This window comes from Athene noctua, chromosome 11, assembly GCF_965140245.1.
Source record: "Athene noctua chromosome 11, bAthNoc1.hap1.1, whole genome shotgun sequence".
In the NCBI taxonomy this organism is placed as follows: Eukaryota; Metazoa; Chordata; class Aves; order Strigiformes; family Strigidae; genus Athene; species Athene noctua.
This window is the reverse complement of record NC_134047.1, coordinates 14,973,750-14,992,989: the sequence shown is the minus strand read 5'-3', so window position 1 is coordinate 14,992,989 and position 19,240 is coordinate 14,973,750. Positions and strand designations below refer to the sequence as shown.

The following is a 19,240-nucleotide window of genomic DNA, read 5'->3' as shown; positions in this document are numbered from 1 at the left end:
AAAATCAGTTCAGGTTTTGTCAGGATGTCACCAGTGATCCTTCTTGCGGTCCAGGCTAATGTAAGGTTTGGAATAATCTAAGTTAATGTCTGAATTAAGATTTCTGTACAAAACCTTCTGGCAGAGCTGATATTGCCCTGACTGTGCAGTGACCTTCTGTCCAGCATGTTGCTTCTGCTCACACAGTATTCCCCCGCATCAAAATCTGCAAAGGGGTAAAATGCACCTGCAATCCTAGATCACATTTTCACATCTATCCCTCCCCTCTGAGGTTGGTCTGTAGGAAGAAAGGCAACTCTACACCATCTCATCCCAAAACATTTTACAGCCAGTATCAGAAATACTCCCTGTGACATAGCAAACAACTGAACACCTGCAGACAAGTACAACACACGTTACCTGCCTGAAAGGGTTGGAGCTACAGCTACAAACCACAACTGGTAAAATAATAATTTAGATTACTGAAGGAAAAAACCTACATAACCTTGAAGACAGTTCTGAAGTCTCTGACTTCCAAGCAGTAAAATTATGGCTTATGCTATTAAAATATAAAGCAAGCTCAATGTTACACACCAAGACAATAAATTTACAGGGCTCAACACAGGATTGAATGATAACAAAAAATAATTTTCCTGTCCTGAAGACTGGCAGCTTTTCTGCCCTAGAGGGAAGCACTTTTGAACAGATTGGTTTTTATGAAAAGAGAGGACTAATGTTTACATATGGAAGGCTTGGTTGTTGGGTTTTTTTTCTTAACTGACATATATACTTTGGATGTAGCGTAAATTGGGCATTTTCATGAACATTCACAACAGCATGCTTGGCATTGAAGTGTTTAGATGTGAGAGAGACCCACAAACCCCAAATACTAGAAACTACAAGTAGATAATTGTTGTCCCCATTAGCTTATGGACAGCATGCTACCTGAAGACCATCCGACACTGTTCACAACTCTGTTTTGCTTTCTAGAAGTAAATTTTTCTTCAGGTTGGGAAAAATAATTTCATTGTTTGTAATGTTATCTGTCTCAAGCTGTTCAGCATCCTCTAATAACTTAAAATATTAAGAGTCTGTAAAGGGAAATCACTGCCTGGATCTTACACCTTTGGCCAGTGTCAGCATTCATAGGAGCCACCCAATGAAATCCCAGGAATATCTGCAGGAAAGACTCATAAGGCATATACATCCTTTTCAAGGTAACTGCCACGAGGTACCAGGGTCTGCTCTTCCCCACTGAGATAGTTTCCACCACAAAATGTTTATCCCCTGAAGAGAAGGAACAGATACAATCAAATTCCAAGACAGAAGTCCTTGGGGATGCAGGGAGAGACCCAGCTACCATGATCGTGGTCTGAGTTCTTATTGCTAACAGTCTATATCAGATGTGGAAGGCATGAAAAAAATCAAAGATAGTGTATATTGCCAGCAAGGACGCTGAGCATCCAGCCAAGGAGGAATCTGTTTTCCTTCAGCTGCAGCTTCAGTAATCTTACAGAGGGCAAAGAGTAGCCAGAGTGTCTACTAGTGACCAATAAAACCAGCAGAAAACTTCTAGCCGTCTGTTGCAGTTTAGGCCCAGCCAGCAACTAAGCACCACATGGCTGCTCGCTCACTCCTCCCCTCCCAGGTGGGATGGGAAGGAGAAAACATGATGAAATATGTCATGGGTCAAGACAAGGACAGGGAGGGATCACTCACCAATTATGGTGACGAGCAAAATACAGACTCAACTTGAAAAAAAACCCCAATCAATTCAATTGGAACACCACCACCACCAATATGAATTTATCAATCAGATCAGAGTAGGATAGTGAGAAACACAACAACATCTTAAAAACACCTTCCCTTTCACACCTCCCTCCTGGGCTTAACTTTACTCCCAATTTCTGTACCTCCTCTCCACCAGTGGCACAGGATGAAGGGGAATGGGCATTGGAGTGAGTTTGTCACACATTGTCTCTACCACTCTTTCCTCTTCAGGGGGAGGACTCCTCATACTCTTCTCCTGCTCCAGCGTGTGGTCCTGCCCATGGGAGACAGTCCTCCACAAACTACTCCATTGTGAGTCCTTCCCACAGAACTGCAGCTCTTCACAAACTGCTCCAGTGTGGGACCCGCCTGCAGGGTGCAGCCCTCCAGCAATAGACTCCTCCAGCACGGGCTTTCCATGGAGTCCTGATGCTCTTTGGGTGCAGCCACCTGCTCCAGCGTGGGGTCCTCCTCGGGCTGCAGGTGGGCATCTGCTCCACTGGTGGACTCCATGGGCTGCGGGGGGACAGCTGCCCCCTCACCATGGGCTGCAGGGGAGTCTCTGCTCTGGGGCACCTCCTCCTTCACTGACCTTGGTGTCTGCCTAGGTGTTCCTATCACATCTCTCTCCTCAGCTCCCCTCCCCAGCAGGTTCTTTCCCTTCTTAAGTATGTCACCACAGAGGTGAAGCCACTATTGCTAATTGGCTTGGCCTTGGCCAGAGGTGGGTCCAACTTGGAGCCAGGGGAGCTTCTAGAAGCTTCTCACAGGAGCCACCCCGCTACAAAAACCCCAACACACACACAAAACCCAACACACCATCACAGCAGGAACAGTCTTACAAAAATAGAAGCTGGGGAAAAAAATACAACATACGATGGAAATTGATCTATTCCATTGCACTATCAGGGGCCAAATTAATAAATGTGGAAAGCTGTGTCCTCTCCTAAATTGCTAACTTTTTTTTTTTTTTTCTAGGCTACAATGATGAGCCAAAAATGTGACTTGTTAATGGAAGTCCCTCAGGTCCACCACTATGAGCTGATGTGCTTCAGTTTTTACATCAAGAAGTGTTGTTTATTTTACCTGTTCCTGCCTCCCACTTCTTCCCCCTGCCTTCTACTCACCATAGTAAACCACAATTTTCATTTCCCTTTCTTAACCTTGTAGCAATGTTTCTGTAACTACCATAGAAATTACTGCAATCAAAACAATTCCTATTCTACCAGTTCCAGTAATAAAAGATCAGGCTACACATATCCTGAACATATTCATAGCACTGCTGTAAACCTTCCCTTCACACCTCCCACCTACCAAAGGCTAAAACACACATTTCCTGACAGAGATCATCATCTTCTCTTGTCTGCCATCCTTCATTAGCTAATTTCAAAGCATTTTACAAAAAAAAAAAAAAAAAAAAAAAAGGTCCACATCAACAAGATAATGATGGCTCAGAGAAAGAAGGGACTTGTCTGTCACAAGGAGGTAAAATATCGGTAATTTCAAGAACACAGGTCTGCCTACCTTAGCAATTTTTTGCTTGCACATGTCTGGCAAATCTGATTTTAATACACAAATGCCCTCTGTCTCTTCTGGAATTTTGCTTCCAACTACAGTCTTTAATTTCATGAGATGATTGGTTGTAGTGGTAAACTATATGGATAACAAGTTAGTGTAATAATTTCCAAATATTCCAAGCTGTTTGCATGAAGAGGAAATCAAGCCACAGCAGCTTTTCACACAGAGCTAAGCCATACCAGTTTAATACTTACGTACAGTCACAGGTATCTATGGTAACAGCAAATTATATCACATTGCCACAGTACTCACATTTGTTCCTTCCTTGACTTTTATACAATCTACTGGCTGGGACTGAAGAGACCCATGAGGGCATCCAGTCAACACCTCTCACAAATTACAATCTAAATGGAGTATCTTAGCACACAGCATGCTTTCCACAGCTGAGTATTGAGACAGGGAGCAGAAGTCCTGCCCTCACACCTTTTGAAGAGATTTCCGAAAGTTAACATGCCTGGTGGTCAGCAACTTCATTTTAGTTTTTTTTGCCATAGAGTTTTTATCTCCTCTACCCCGATTTTTCCTGTCTACTTAAGGCACTTCCCTCAGCTCTACCATTATCTGCTCATACACCCACACCTACCACCTCCAGAAATGCCTCTGTCCCAGAGTCATCACAACTCCTCCTAACTCCCATCTCTTCCCTAATGCTTTTCTAACGTTGCTTCCCAAAATGAAACTGCTATTCCAGATGCACTCTTGCTATCGCATAAAGCAGCATTTGGCTGCTCCTCTCTTCTAGGTCTGACACATTATTATAGTTGTAATTTCTGCTTCCTCACCATGCCATGCAGCCATGCGTATTTGTTAGTCGTTTATTACCCCTGCATCTCCCAGAGCTTTACTAGCCTTCTCCCTCTCAGTTTTGATTAATTTATCTTGGATTACAAGCCCTAAATTCATTAGCTTCTCCTTTCACAGAATGAATCTCAAAGTAGTTTTTTGGCTGCATTTGGAATTTCGCTAGATACCTTTGAGTTTTTGCTTTGGCATTTAAAGAGGCATCCAATTTTCTATAATCTGCCACTTTTGATACAGCACTGTTTGTTCACTCTTTTAGATCATCAAGGGACATATCAGCATTGGGGGGAAAAAAAAAAAAAAAAGAGATACTGAGTTATTGGAATTCCCTTTAAATCATCTCATAAGTGAACAAGACATCATCTTTTTCATGAGGCTGAAGGTGCTGAAGCATTTCTTTGGTACTGAAGCCAGAGGAGACCACAGCTAGCATCAGCCATAGTGATGCTCACAGACTCCCTAGCAGATGTTCAGACATTCTCCCAGGGAATTCAGACATATGATTTTGCATTTAATTGTCTTGATCCAGAAGAGGAATAATAAAAAATAGAATTTACGGAACTGTAAACTCAGGATTGAAAATAATAACTCTGGATTGAATACATTTCAATTCCAGTTGTCAAAGCAAGGTCCTGTAAGTCACAAGAGGGTAGTTTCTTAAATATTCAGGAGCAGAAATGTCATTAATTTTTTACATATTAATAATGTTCAGAACTTCTTAGAAATAGTTGATAAAGTCTCCAGGGCTTGCCATTTAACCAGTAATGACTCAGTGCAATGGGAGACACACACTGCATGAATGTGTTCAATATGCAGTGGTTATTATCTGCTGTGCACTTTGAAATGACACTCCAGAAGCTGTAAGAAACCATGGATTTTCAGAGATAACTTGAAAAAGTCCAAGATGCAAAGTCTCCTGCAATTATAAAAAATATATAAATTAAAACCAAAGCCAAGAAACCTTCCAAGATAATTGACAGAACAGAACACATCTTTCTGAAGATTAGAATGACAAGATAATAAATTATTTTAAGTGATAAATCCAGGCAGGAGCAAAACCACAAAAATCTTAATCTAGGATAATTCACAGTGACTCAAAAGTGTTCACAAAATGTTCATTGTTCATATGGTCAGAATGCTGCTTAACAGTTTATGAAACTGCATCAGAATGTTACCAGTCTGCAAGTTCAGATCCCCCAAACTATTTCAGAAACCATTAGATTAATGAAAACTAAATGTGAAAGAATTTTATGTTCTCTCCTCAAAAATGGTGAAAAGACTGAAAAACCCCACAACAGTATTGGTGACAATCCATGCCATTTGGAAAATACAGCAAGGCAATACTTCTGTCATTCGACCAGGTATCAGGTACAGCAGAGTGCATGGTTCACCTTTCATCTTTTACAAGGACAATCCCCAAAAAGTCAGACTTTCCCACATTTTCTACAGAATATTTTGGATTTCAGTTCTACTAAATTATTCTCTTACTCAGATAATCCCAAATGATAGCACTACATAGTGTTGATGTTTATTTTTCCCTATTACTGGCCATCTTAAAATCACTACACTTTCCTCAGTGTTATTTATGCAACCCATTATTTTCCCACCATTCTCAGCAGAATCACGATTACTCAAAAGCTCATTTAGCTAATAGGAGAAAATGTTATTTACTGACTCATTGTACCAAGCTTGGCAGTATGTAAAACAGAGACGGTTTGCAGCCCCACGGCCTAAGCATACATGACACCAACAGCAAGTTACAGAAGCAAAACAGCATTTCAGTTAAAATAGATAAGAAAATGCAACTGCCACGGTTTTGCTGAGTTTGAAGAGTCCAAGCTGTCAAGAGTCAGTAGGGTGTAAGGTGATAACTATCCAGAAAATCGAGCTTCTGCCTACCCAGTTCATTTGCTGCTCAGGTACGAGCCCTGCAGCACATTGCGTAAGTTGAACATTAAGGGAGGGGAAAAGAAGATACATGACAAAGAGCAGACAGGAGAATAGTGAAGAGAACAAGTTGTTCTTTCACTATAGATTTTTTTATTCAGCTTTTCTTCCAAGGAAGTCTAAAAGTAACATTTATCTCTGTAAAGTTGCACTGCTATTCTTTGAAGATATTCCTAAAACTCAGCAGTGGCCCAGAATTTGGAAAAACAACACCAAAAACATCCCCATGAAGCGTTTGGAAATATGGCCCTGCTCCCGCTGTGTATTCAACAATCTTCTCTCACACACACATTCAGCCTAACCCACTTGATCTCTTATCTTCAAAAATTTCATAAAATCCAGGATTAGATGCTTCTGTAACAAACCACAAGTGCCAGCCATTTCCAGAGATCACATCCTGATCCAGCTTTTCTGGAATATCACATAGCATCTCCTTGTACAGCTCTTTCATTCATATATATATATATGTCTTTTACTCTGTTTGGTGCTTAGGGTCATCCCATAGGGAGGCTCTGCAGATAAATCACCCAGGGAGGTAACGTAAACCCAGTTTATATTTACCAGACACCTCAGAAATTATTTAATGGATGTTCTCAGTTCTTACATGAAGCAGTTGCTCCAATTCCCATGTTGTTAGAAGCAAAAAGAATTTGTCAAACAGATGAATGTCTTGGGTCTGATGGATTGCAGATCTCATGGCTGCAGAGATCAGCCACTTTATCAACCAGATACAGCTACTCCGCAACAGTTCCTCCTAGCAATCTTTCAGAGCCTCACAAACAGCAATACGTAGGAACACAGTGCCTTGCACAGTTTCTTTGCTAGCTAGGCCCCTTTGTAATAATTATACCTGAAGATCTTGAAGTTTTTTTAAGAGGAAGAAGTGAATCTCCATCCACATGTGCAGTAGTCTGACACCTTGTGCTACCTAGTAAGCTTGAAAGCTTCAAAGTGTAATATATTGCTCTCTCCATTCCCTCCGTATCACTGCAATATTTTTTCAGCATCTAGAATAAGACAACCTTCCTTACATCCTGAAGGAAAAACAAATGACACTGTTTCTTCGTTCAGTTTTAACTAAGAATTTGGATGCCTTAAATAAATGCACCCTTTCTGAAACTCACTGAAGTGCAGAGAGTAACAGGTAAAGCTGTACAGGAACACCCATGCAAAGCCTTTGTCTGCTTAGATACCAAGTATCAGGCCAGTGCTGGTAAATTCATAGAAGCAGCTTAGAAAGCTTCAAGAGTTTCAGTCCTAAGGTTCAAATCCGGGCAATTGTATGTAAAAGCTGGATATTCTGCATTTTAGGGTCAGCCAGCACAGTATATGGAAGACATTTTCCTGAAGCTTCTTACAGTCTGTCAATGTGTTATTTACTCCAACAACATGAACTCTGCGTTTAACACTAAACATTTCTACAATATACAGGCATTAAACATTAAATAGAACATATAGCACAATCTGGCAAGTCTGTGGTCTTCTAAATTAATATATGACATGGAAATACCATTTACTGAACTATTTGAAAACTTGGTTCAAAGCATACAGACACGTGGCAGTAAATTCCTACATAACTTTCCATTCAAAAGCATATCCTTCTCTATTATTTGTGATAACACAAGATGCCTGGAGATAGACCATTCCCAGCCAAAACACTGACATAACATATTTATTGAGCCCAGAAACAAGTAATTCCCAATGACATGGAATATTTAGTTCCATTTTGCTCTAACATCCCTTTGCATGTCACTCTTTCCAGATTCTGAAACAAGGGTCTGTAGTTGTCCCCCACTGATCAGCTCTTGCTTTGTTTCCTGTGGACTGACAGCCAGTGCCATCTTAAAACTTTCTTCTTTGCTGTTTTGCTTTTCAGTTTTCTCACATTCATTATATTTCATAGTACTAGGCAGGACAGTTATTCAAGAAATAAAGTTACTCAAGAAAATACCAAGAGAGTGCCCTTGTTGGGAGTTTTCTTGGTGTTTCCCAGTTTCTCAGTTTATATGCTCCTTGTCTCTCTTTCAGACATACTGAGATCTTCAGAAAACCAGAGCAGGAAAATCTCTATTTCTTCCTTGCATCTGCCTTTTTTAACACAAGTTTCTGCATGAAGGTTGCTCTTTTCTCAAACACAGTTTTCACAAGAAGGTTTAACGGCTTCTTACAAGTACCTTTTACCACCTTCTCCTCCAGACCTGCAAAACTCAGTGACTTTCCTCATTCAACTGCTAATGGTCACCCCACTGGAAGGAGCTCATGTTATGGAGCTCTCCAGGATTGCCATTTCAGGGTCAAGAAGGAATTTTTCCAGAATGACTAACCTGTCCAAGGAGTCAGGGTAGGACTCTGGTGGCAGAAAAGGAATATCAATTTCTCCCTATTTAAGGAAAACACAAATGAGAGCAGCAAAATTCCACTGTGGCAAGATGATCTAGTTCTCAGATGTCAAAAGTAATTAGGCAAATTGAAAGTCTTTTAGTCACTGCTAAGGGCTAACCTGCAAATGGAAGGGTTTGGCTGAAGGGTAACCTCAAAGTGAGTGGAGGGATGAATATTCAGGAGACCGTGTCTTCTCTTGAGGAACTGTCCAGTGATATGTATAAAGGGAACACTGGATACATATTTACATACATATATACATACAGGCAGTAAAATATATCTCACATATTTATTTTAAATATATGTACATACACATATAGATATATATAAAAATATCCACAAAAGTTACTGCTTGGATATTTCCAATCAATATCCATTTCAATATCATCCTTTATCTATAGTGGAGCCAAAACACAATACATTTAAACCAAGTTGTGTTTAACCATTCAGCTGTTACATTCCCCCAGAGGCAGCAGTATATAACAGATTTTTGCTCTTATAGACTTAATAAATCATATTTTATATCGGTGTTACATTGCAAACCCTCATTGGATTTATTGATGTGTTCTTTTTTCCTTAAGTCAAGTTAAAACTTTCTTGTGCAGATAAATATAGCTTCAGAGCTAAAAGATGACCTGAAGCACATTCAATTTGAAGTTTCTTTCTGCGTACTGTGTTGTAGGTTATGCTACTGATGGCCAAAATTGAGAAGCTAAAAATCCATCCTCAGAGATAATTAAAAAAATTCAACTGTGAAATGAAACTATCAGCATGCCACCTTTTAACTAACAAGATTAGAGTTACAAAAGCTGTGAGCTTATACAGTTCTCACCAGTGTAAGTCCCTGTGGAACTGGAAGCTTTATAAAGGATTTCAACCCAAACCTGTAATATTTGAGCATGCCTGATATACATAGAAGCAAGTTATTTTATTTTATTGAGGCATCATACCAGGAGACACCACCAGACCATCTGACACAACAAAAACCAAAGACATGTGGGATAAAGGACTTTAAAAGCTATTTTAAAAGGGTTACAAGGTAAAAAGCAGTAACTCCTGTAACCTTATTTTGGACACTTCCTCTTGCTCTTAATGGGCCCAGTGATATGGTGAAACAAAATGCATGAAAACATGAGTTTTTCCACATCCCACATGGGCAAAGCACAGTTTACCCAGTGCCTATACACAAAATAATGAAAATAAATGCTAAAGCAGTGCTGAATTTATTATTTAACCACTAGCACCCTAGCTAGGTTTACCATCTTACTCATAAGTATCTAAATGCTTTACTTGCACACAAGGGCTCATCATGTCCATCCTAAAACATTGAAAATTAAATTTCTGTCTTCAATTAAAAAAAAAGTAAAATATAATCCCTGAATCCCATATATACATTAGAAAGAAGAGATTTCTGTTTCTAACCATCTTTAATTTGCAAAATACCTTTTCAGTGATACAGGTTCTAGAGCTCCTATAGAGTTGGAACCAACTAACAGTGCTTATTTTTACTTACTGTAATGGTAGGCTATGTGCCTTTGGTTTGTTTGGTACAGAAGAAAGCATGAATACTGATGGGCTTTTGCACGTGAACTTACCGCACTTGTAACACTGCCAGCTGCATGGGATCCATTGTCCAAAAGTCATAATTTGAGACTATTTCAACACATGCAGTCCCAGCACTCACTCCTGTAGTGGACTGAGATAAACAGTCCCAGTGTAATCCCAAAAGGCCAACCTTTGCTCCCCGGGATCCCAGCTACACTGCTGTGGTCCTAGAAATCATCTCTGCTACTCTGATGTTTACTGAACAGATTTGAGAAACCCACTAATACAAATCCTTGAGGCAGAGAGTAATGGCACTAAACAACAAAGGTCAACAGCTAGAAATTATTATTGAAGGAAAATCAAAAGCATGATCACACAGAAAAATTCTATCATCTAATGGAAAATCCCTCTTATACAGTGTTCCACAGTAGTAAGGAAAAAAAGGTCAAGATTTTTATGATGCTTAATTTGTTTAATTTTCTAGTTTTCTGTTTAGTGCTTAAATATACTAATTATGTTAATACTTTAAAATGAAAAATTCCGTTCCTTAAATAATCTCAAAGCCTGTAGCAAGTTAAATTTCTTACTCTTTAAAAACCAGCTTTGTAAAAGGTGTTGCAGTTGTTTGCATCAGTTTGATATTGCTATTCAAGCACACACACGCTGACAGTTCATCTCTGCTTCAGCATCCTTAGATGCTTACAAAGCAGCAAAAGCAGCTGGACCAAGCACCAGAAATACTGACAGATTTCCAGTTTGTCCCCTGGTTTTGTGTACAACAGGAATAATAAGATTTATCCCCCTCAAAAGAATGTACTTTGAAATCTATTGCTCAGTGTAACAGCATAAATACATCACTTCGTGATCAACTGAATTAAATGAGATACCATTGCAAGAATCTGTATTAAAGACAAGAAGACACTCAAGCCTTTAAACTAACACCTTCCAAATGCTGGGCACTCCTCATTAATGTTGCCATGTGTATTCAATGGGCTTTTACCAGATAGAATCATGAGATTGCTGAAACTCCCAGCCACTGGGGCAGCTGCACCATGCATACATCCTTTGCGATGGATACTGCTGAGAAACACCACCAGCTGATAGTCAGCGTCTTATTTTACTTGTGCTAATTCTCCAGGCAAGTCAGCCAATGATTTCCTGATCCTTTCCTGCATTCACAATTTCCCCTGTGCCTGCAATATCTGAATTTTCTTCTTGGCAACCACAAGGCTGTGTGACATTTGCACTTTTATCTTCATTTCAGATGTATTTGAGCAGCATCACAGTAAAGTCAGAGGTACAGTGAAGCATAAGGAAAGGCAAGTGCCTCCCTGTCTGTCCCAAGGATGGATTGTCATGGAGATGGCACCTCCTGGGTGAGGAGCCTTGTCTAAGCACATTGCTGCTTGGTAATCGTGCCCTCATGACCTGCTCCAGCTGACTTACCATTGGGCAGGATGACATTTGAAGGGACTGGAACAAGTGTAGATGGTTGGTAAATGATCTTCCCATAAATAATTTTTGCTGGTGGCAGCAACAATTAAATTGTGCTCCTTTCTGTTTCTGAAGAAATGGGTCAGAGTTTGATCTCTTCCAAGTTAACTGAGCTATGAAACCACAGATGAGGGAGCTGGCTCTGCTGTTACTGCCCATTTCCTTGCAGTGGTGGCACATCATCTGCACACTCTTCAGTGGCTCCTTCGCTCCTATGTCTTTCCCAAGTTTACACTCAGGACAGAGAAGACAGGTTTTCATCAAATTCAGAGGGACTGAGTAGCTGAGGCAGAGGATACATCATAGCCAGGTTTCTGGTCTGTTAGAAAGCTGATGCCCCATGGCAGCCTCCACTGCCTTGCTCTAAATTCACCAGATCAGAAGGGGCCAGTGTTCATTGCCTCTTCTTTCCCATCTCCATCTAGACATGTTCTTCTCTCTTCCCTCCCTTCAGAGTCCAAAATGCTTGTGGTGACATCCAAAATTGTCAAAAGGATACGCATAAACAGAGCCAACAGGAAACAACAGTCAGTGAAAAGATGCTCTTCCAGAGAGCAATGCAGGCAGAAAGCTAATTTGATTTGTTTTCTGAAGGTGCCTGCCTTTCTTCACTACCACAGCTGAGTTAGTTCAGATGATTAGCTTCCTGACTTAAACATCACAAGTGTCTGAACGTCAGGGTGCCATCTCCCTCCCCTCCTATCACTCTCCAAAACAATTCTAATCTTTGACCATTCTTGTCTCTAAACAAGGGCTCTCCCTCACTAAGCATCTTGCCCCAGACACAGTTGCACAGGACAGATACCACTCTGTATGAAGACACAGAACATTATGGCAGGAAGCCGTAAGTGAAACCAGGACCTCCCCCATGCACTGACTCTCATTACAAATCCCCATAAAGACTATGATTTTCCAAGCAAGCAATATCTCCTCCAAAAGAATTTGAAACATAATGATGCCTCTTACAACTCAGAAAAACAATTACCATGAGTAATTAAATAATTCATAATAAAAAAATGACACGTTGTGACATGCACAAGGAAAGTGCTAGTGTTTAATACCACACCCTGTGATGAGGAATAAACAGTTCGCTCATTCTGTAACATCAGTCTTGGAATTCATAGCAGTTGATGAACATGCTTTTGAGCCGAGTGCATGGTAACTGGTTACCGACACAGGTAAAGCAAGAAAGCAAACTCACTGAGAGGTCTGCCACCCCAGGCAAGCATCAGCCAGCAAAAATAACACATGCATGAGTAGGGGCAACAGGCTGCCCTGGATATTAACAGTTTAGTTTTGCTGAATGAAAAAAAAAAAAAAAAAAAAAGTTATCCTCAGTAATCTAGATGCACATGAACTTTAATTCTAGGTTGCTAAGTCAGAGCTATTAAAAAACAGGGTCTCTTGTAGCAATTTAGTTACTTACACTGTTCTAATTTCAGCCCAAGTTGGCAAGGAGAACTGGGGGAAAAAAGCAAACAAAATATCTATGCATCCATGTGATCTTATTTTTTTCTAAATAAAAATTAGTTCCCACACATCAAGTCAGATTCTGAAGTGTCACACTCATTTTTGGCTCCTAGCAACTGTTACATAGATCTGGTCCAGACACAGAGCAGTATTTTTGTAAGCATTTCCATAAAAATACTCTTTTGTCTGTTCCAGTTCAGAATTGTATCAATATGAAGAAGTATAAGATTTCTCAGAAACATCCACCTATTAAAATGTGAAATTTCCTTGAAAACATCCCTGAGATGGCAGATTTTCTACAGCTTCCTTCAGCTCTAATAATTGAGTAATAAAAAGAGATATTCACCCTGCTCCCTTGAGGTACCCAGAAGATTACATCTCTCCAAAAGTGACTGACACCCAGGTTCTCACATCCCTTTGCAGGCTCTTTCCTATACAATCAGCTCAGTAGAACACACTGTTTGTTCTCCACCCTTTACATTCATCATATATAATATTCTGAAATCATACTTCTAATCAGGCATCCATTTCCCCTTCTGCCCCAGCCCACACCCTCAAACAATCAAAAATAGAAAGATTGGAGGAGGAAGAAATGAAGTCAAAAGCAAACCTTCTCAGGCACAAATTTTGGCTCTAGTTCTTACCATCCTCAAAGGCCACAGCCACCATAGGGTGATGTGACAACTCTGGGGCTTCTCCCCTATATGTACCTGTCAGCGCTCAGCAGCAAGCATCAGGAACTTCTGGCGAGCAGGTGAAAGAAGAGGCCAGAAATAAAGTAAACCGTGGTTTCAAGGGAGAAGCATAAGCTCACTCTCAGGCATGAGATGATGAAATGATGTGCCGAACTTCACCCTAATGATATGAATCACACATTTGGCCCTCAGACAAACTTCTTGTCTTTCTTTGCTATTTAATGTGCAAGCATTTTCACTGAGAAATCCTCTTGCACAGCAAGGTCATACTTCCAAAATCTTTCACATGTTCCGAGTAAACAGTCAAACACAGTCTACCTACTTAAACCACGTAACCTTTGCGAGGGAAACCATGCAGCACAGCTAAGACTTTTTTACATAACTGATACCCTGAACACATGAGCACGGATAAGAAGGTATTATCTGTCTGTGGGTGAGAGCTCATTACAAAGCCAGATTAACTCTGCAGCAATCCATACTGAAGCAGAGACCTGCCATGACAGGTTCCAGGATGTTCGTGTAAGCAGGAGCAGGCTGCCGCTAAACTTCGTTGGCTTTGAGCAAGGCACGTCTGCCACCACGGTCTCCTCAGGTGAACCGGTAAGAACATTTCCTGCTCTAACGCACAATATCACAACAGAGCCACACGAACCAGGGTAATACCAGCACAGGGGCTTTACGTTAGCATTAAACTGCTCTAAAAGCAAAGGGTATTCAGCAGAACCTAGAAATATCATGATCTGTGAACTTACAAATAAGTGAATTAAAAGAACACACGGCCAGGTCTTTCCACAATCTGTGATGGAAAGGGGATAAATTAGCACTGAGGAGTCACACCTAAACGACTCAGGAGTCTCCACTCCATTTACAAAAATTACCATTAGCAAAGAGACACAGGAATCAGAACTGTCTGCAGTAGGAGAAGCATGATCATGGCACATTTTAGCAGCCCTAGGCGAGCTTTAATGAGGTAACTGTCAGGTAACAGCAGCATCGTGGTGACAGAGTGAATTGGGAACTCCTTAATCTCCTGGGTTTGTGTTACTGCATTGAGCACAACAGTTTGGTTATCTTCACATGTTGAAATGTTACTCTGCTATTCTGTTCAAGACACAAATAAGTCTAATACAGGTCTTTATTTGTTGTAGACGTACTCCTATCTCTGTTCTGCAAAACTGTTCTCTAGTGCTGTCAGTGCTAGGACCTGGCAACACAATTTCTTCTTATAAGCAAGATGGGCTGTGACAAGAGCCAAATAAATTCAAACCAAAATGCAGGATGTAAGCCTCTGTGAAAGCCTTCTCAAAAGTCCCTAAGAATCAGTATGTGGAATGGAAAGCAAGAGAGGAACATGGAAAAGGAGAGGAGAGGGAGAAAGAAAAGAGGGAATGGTACCATTTCACTGTAGGAAATGCAGAAGAGATGGGACTGGATGAGCATACACAACACATTGAACATGCTACAGCACTACAGTTAATGCCAAAAAACATGACAAATACAGAGGATACAAAAATACAGCATGTCCCCCTTAACTGCAAGCTATTTTGATGGCAAACAAAAAAGAATAAAAATAAAAAACTTAATATCTCAGGCTGTAGCCTGAGCATGCTTCTTCCCTTGGCTCTTTGTAATCCTAGCTTGCATCTTTTGTCTCCAGATGTCAATATATTCCCTCCTACCCTCTCCACAGAATGGTGGATATACACAATCCCTTACTTTTTTTTCCCCCTCTCAAATTTCCATCTCTCTTTCCTTCTATCAAAGCACTTCTGGTCCTCTCATCACCTACAGCACAGAACAACACTACATTTGTAGCACGCAGTACTTAACCACACTATTTATGCTTTTCTTTTTGTTTGGTCTATTATGTCCGGGCAGAAAACATTTCCATTAATGGACGTGGTGTTAATTCAGAATCAGAAAATTTTAGTAGCCTGAATGCCAAATTCTCATTACAATATCACTCTTCTACAAAAATAAACTACATTAAAAAGGAAGAAAATAAAACGTACATTATGTGCATGTGTAACATGGTGCAGAGTGAGAAACCATAGGAACAGAGTCCTCAGGAGCAGAAAAAGCATTGGCCTGAGCTAGGCAGAGAGGCTGCAGCCAGGACCCCTGCTCTGCCTGCTGATGCTACTGCTCAGATGTGGCCACGCCATTCTTCAGGGATGTCTACACTCTCTTACTCCACCTTCGCTAGTACACTGCATGCAGCAACACTACTATACAGTTATTTTAACCCGGCACCGCTGTGAGCTAATTAGCCCTGCTGAAAGCCAAGATAGTCAGGATTAATAATTAGTGCTTTATCACTGAGGAAAGCACCATGTTTTTGCAGACACCCCGGTTGGAGCTTTCTGACCACAATCACACAGCCACCTTCATTTAAGAGTAGTCCAAGCACTGCTTTGGCTCAGGGCAGACTGCAACTGTGGGAGGTGTAAAAGCCAGCCCAGACCTGGTTACGGGAAGCTGCTGCAGAAATCCCAGGCAGCACCCAGAGCCCTGCCAGGGGTGGTACAAGCGCTAAAAGGATAGCAACAAAATCAGCCATCACTGCCAGGATTATAGTCATGCAGATCTGCGGGAGGCTATTAAAGCAGACATATAGTGCTCCCACAGGAAGACTGATATCCTTCTCCTTTAACACCTTCTCACTCACAACTCCAACACTTTATGATGGGCACAGGGCACTATGCCTGATCTTCAGCAGCCCTAGTAAGACAGTCCTCCTACAGCTTACACCCTGTGGGCGTTCTTCCCTCCCAGGAGCTGGCAGTTTGTCTCAGCAGCAGACAGTACAGCATCCTCCAGGAGTGCAGGAGGTAGAGAAAGGTGAGAAGCAGAGGAGTGCTAAACTAGACCCGTCCCCTCCTCACTCTGCCCATGCACGCACCCATCATGGGCAGTGGGGACAGATGGAGAGGTGGCCTGGGATGGATAATGGTAGAGCATATCCAAACTACAGTCACTGTTAAGATGCTCAACAGCAAGGGAAAACAAGTTTACTCTCCTATATTCAAGGCATATGTTGCCTCAGATCTATAAAAACAATAGCAGCAATACTTTACCTAGAAAGAACAGAAGAACCAAATAAATTGAGCAGTTATGCAAATTCTGTGTAGACACCTCAAAAAATAACAATTTATACTACAGTGAATACTACTTTGTTACTGTGTTTTCTGCACACTTTTCCATATATATATATATATATATTGAATACAGCATTTCCAGCAATGTACATGGATTTTAATATCTTCTCCATATGGAAAGTACCAAGATAATGGACACCTTTGAAATATGGCAAAGGAATGAGACAAGATGCTGACTGGTTAGTGTAATTCTCAAAATGTCAAGCATTCCTTTAAAGTAATAGATGAGCTTATTAGATAATATAATTATTGCATTAAAATAAAAACATTAAAGGTTGTGTTTATTTAGGGCAGGAGCCTCAAGAGCACTTGAGCCATCAAACAAAGCAACAATTACAAGTGCTTAGTCCTTGCAAAGCACTCCCTCTCCTCCCCTTTTTCTGCTGTGACCTACAAACTGTTAAAATTTTTCATCAAAACATATTTGCTGACCATTCAGGCAGACAGCAATGATGGTCACATCACCCTGGCAGTGTCCAGACAAACACAGGCGCTGCTGGGGGATGCCCACACAGACCGGGGCAGGTGTCTGGACTTGCTGCTCATTGTTTGTATTAATAGGCAATGTTCTCACTCTTCCTAATGAAGACAGCACTGTGAATCACTGTGTCATCTTCAAACTTTGAAGGGCACCTGACTAAAATTCATCTATGATAAATTCTTCCTAACCCTGTTAAGTTTTGGTAAGGAGGAGGAGTTAAATTCTTACGCGCCACAGCACTGAGTATACTGGTTAATTACAGGCAGTTCCTCTTTCCAGTTATTTTCATTTTTTATTTTGCATATAGAAATCAATTCTCCATACATATTATAGGCACACTACCTCTGAATTCCCTGAACAGGGTGTGGACAGCAGCAGCAACGGAAATTTAAACATGAAAATCATTTGCGCAAGTGCAGTTAAAAGTCGGAATAGCTGTACCATGATGAAAACATGTTGGAATGAATTCATTGCCATCTGTCTTTATTTTGCTAACCAGCTCAATCAGACACCACAAATATACTCAAACATAAGAAAAATATTTAAATTATTTTTGCTATGTCCTTTTTCAACATGTAACTCTCGGTGTCACTGTTTTTATCAGTATTGAATGCCCATCAATAGCAGTGAATTCGTTCGTGAACAGCCTTTGAAATATACCTGTGCAACCTCAAATCCACATTATCAGCATAATGCAAAAAATCCTACAGTAAAAGTTTCAATATTACAAATATTTTAAAGGTATTCAAGGAAGCATGACAAAAAATACCAAAAGAAACTTTGTTCCTCAGTCCCAGAGTAATTAAAAAGCCCTACAGGTTTTGTAATTGTTGGATAGGAAAAACCTCAAAACAAAAATATTGGGTAGTTCTATTGCAACAGTTGTCTTGCAAAGCATAATCCTACAGTGAGAAGGAAATGCTGGAGAAACAGGCAAATCGAGGAAAATAAATGGACTGTGAGAAAAATATAGAAAAGAATGAGAAACTGTCTGAAAACAATTAATGGAAAGGAGGAAGAAAATGTAGAGCTGTGGGATGGTGCCCTGGAAGCCAGGCTCTCCCTGGACCCCGTCCCTCACCCATGTGCCTTCACGGGCAACGCCACCTATTCCAGATCCCCCTGGCACAAGGGCAGGAAAGGGACCAGCAAGGGTTGCTCTGAGGGGAGGACACACTGCCCAGAGACACTCCTGGGTAGACGAGGATTACTGGACAAGGTCAGCCTCAGCAGCTGCCCAGAGGCAGCTCATTTCTTTCCATCCTTCATCCTGAAAGATAACTTCAAGCCTTCCAGCCTCCAGTCCATGAAGGCAGAGCTACAGCAAGTGCCATCCCTCCAAGCAGATTCTGTGCCACGCTCAGCTGCCTGTGTGTCTATCATACGGCCACATGCTGCAACCTGAACCCACAGACGTTTCATTTACTGCAAACAGGACTCAGCAGCAGACTGCAGCTCCGCAGCAGTCCAAGATGGGAGTTAATGCTCAGGAACTCGTACGGAGTGAAGCTTTACAGCACATATCTGCTCCAGAGCTTGGCTTATGTCAAGAAAAAGTATAGCATTATAAAGGTGAAATGCATCCCCTCCTCCCAGCACACCACCACACCACTCCACAATCATTTTCTCCAACACCAACAGGGCAGTAACCAACACCAAGCAAACACACTCTTCTCACACAGACTCACCTTCCTCTACTCAGTGCTCCCGATCCACTGCCACCAAAGCAGGGAAAATCTTCAGCGAGAGAAAGCAATTAGAAGGATGAAGAACAAGACTCCTAACAGCACACAGATACACGTGCACACTCACAAACCACCCAGCATGGCCCATCATGACAGGTTTAAACAGTCCTCCCTCTGTAGAGGGCTTGCTGGCAGAAATACAACAGTCAGAGCACAGGCAGAAAGAGAAACCCTGCCTGCTGCTTCAGCTGAGCC

The 19,240-nt window shown here is 41.1% G+C and overlaps 1 protein-coding gene across 7 annotated transcripts in view; it reads right to left on the bottom strand.

The window, feature by feature from the left end:
- Positions 1 to 19,240, bottom strand: part of HTR2C (5-hydroxytryptamine receptor 2C) — a 242,604-nt gene that overhangs the window by 138,159 nt on the left and 85,205 nt on the right. Inside the window, exons 1-2 of one of the 7 annotated variants that reach the window (XM_074914920.1) lie at positions 13,677 to 13,715; positions 12,923 to 12,957 (exon numbers count right to left, since the gene is read on the bottom strand). The exons of 5 other annotated variants lie outside the window; for them this stretch is intronic. The gene's annotated coding sequence lies outside the window, so the exon portion shown is untranslated. Of the gene's footprint in view, positions 1 to 12,922; positions 12,958 to 13,676; positions 13,781 to 19,240 lie in introns of those variants that run through there. One more of the 7 variants, XM_074914919.1, reaches the window with a different exon arrangement.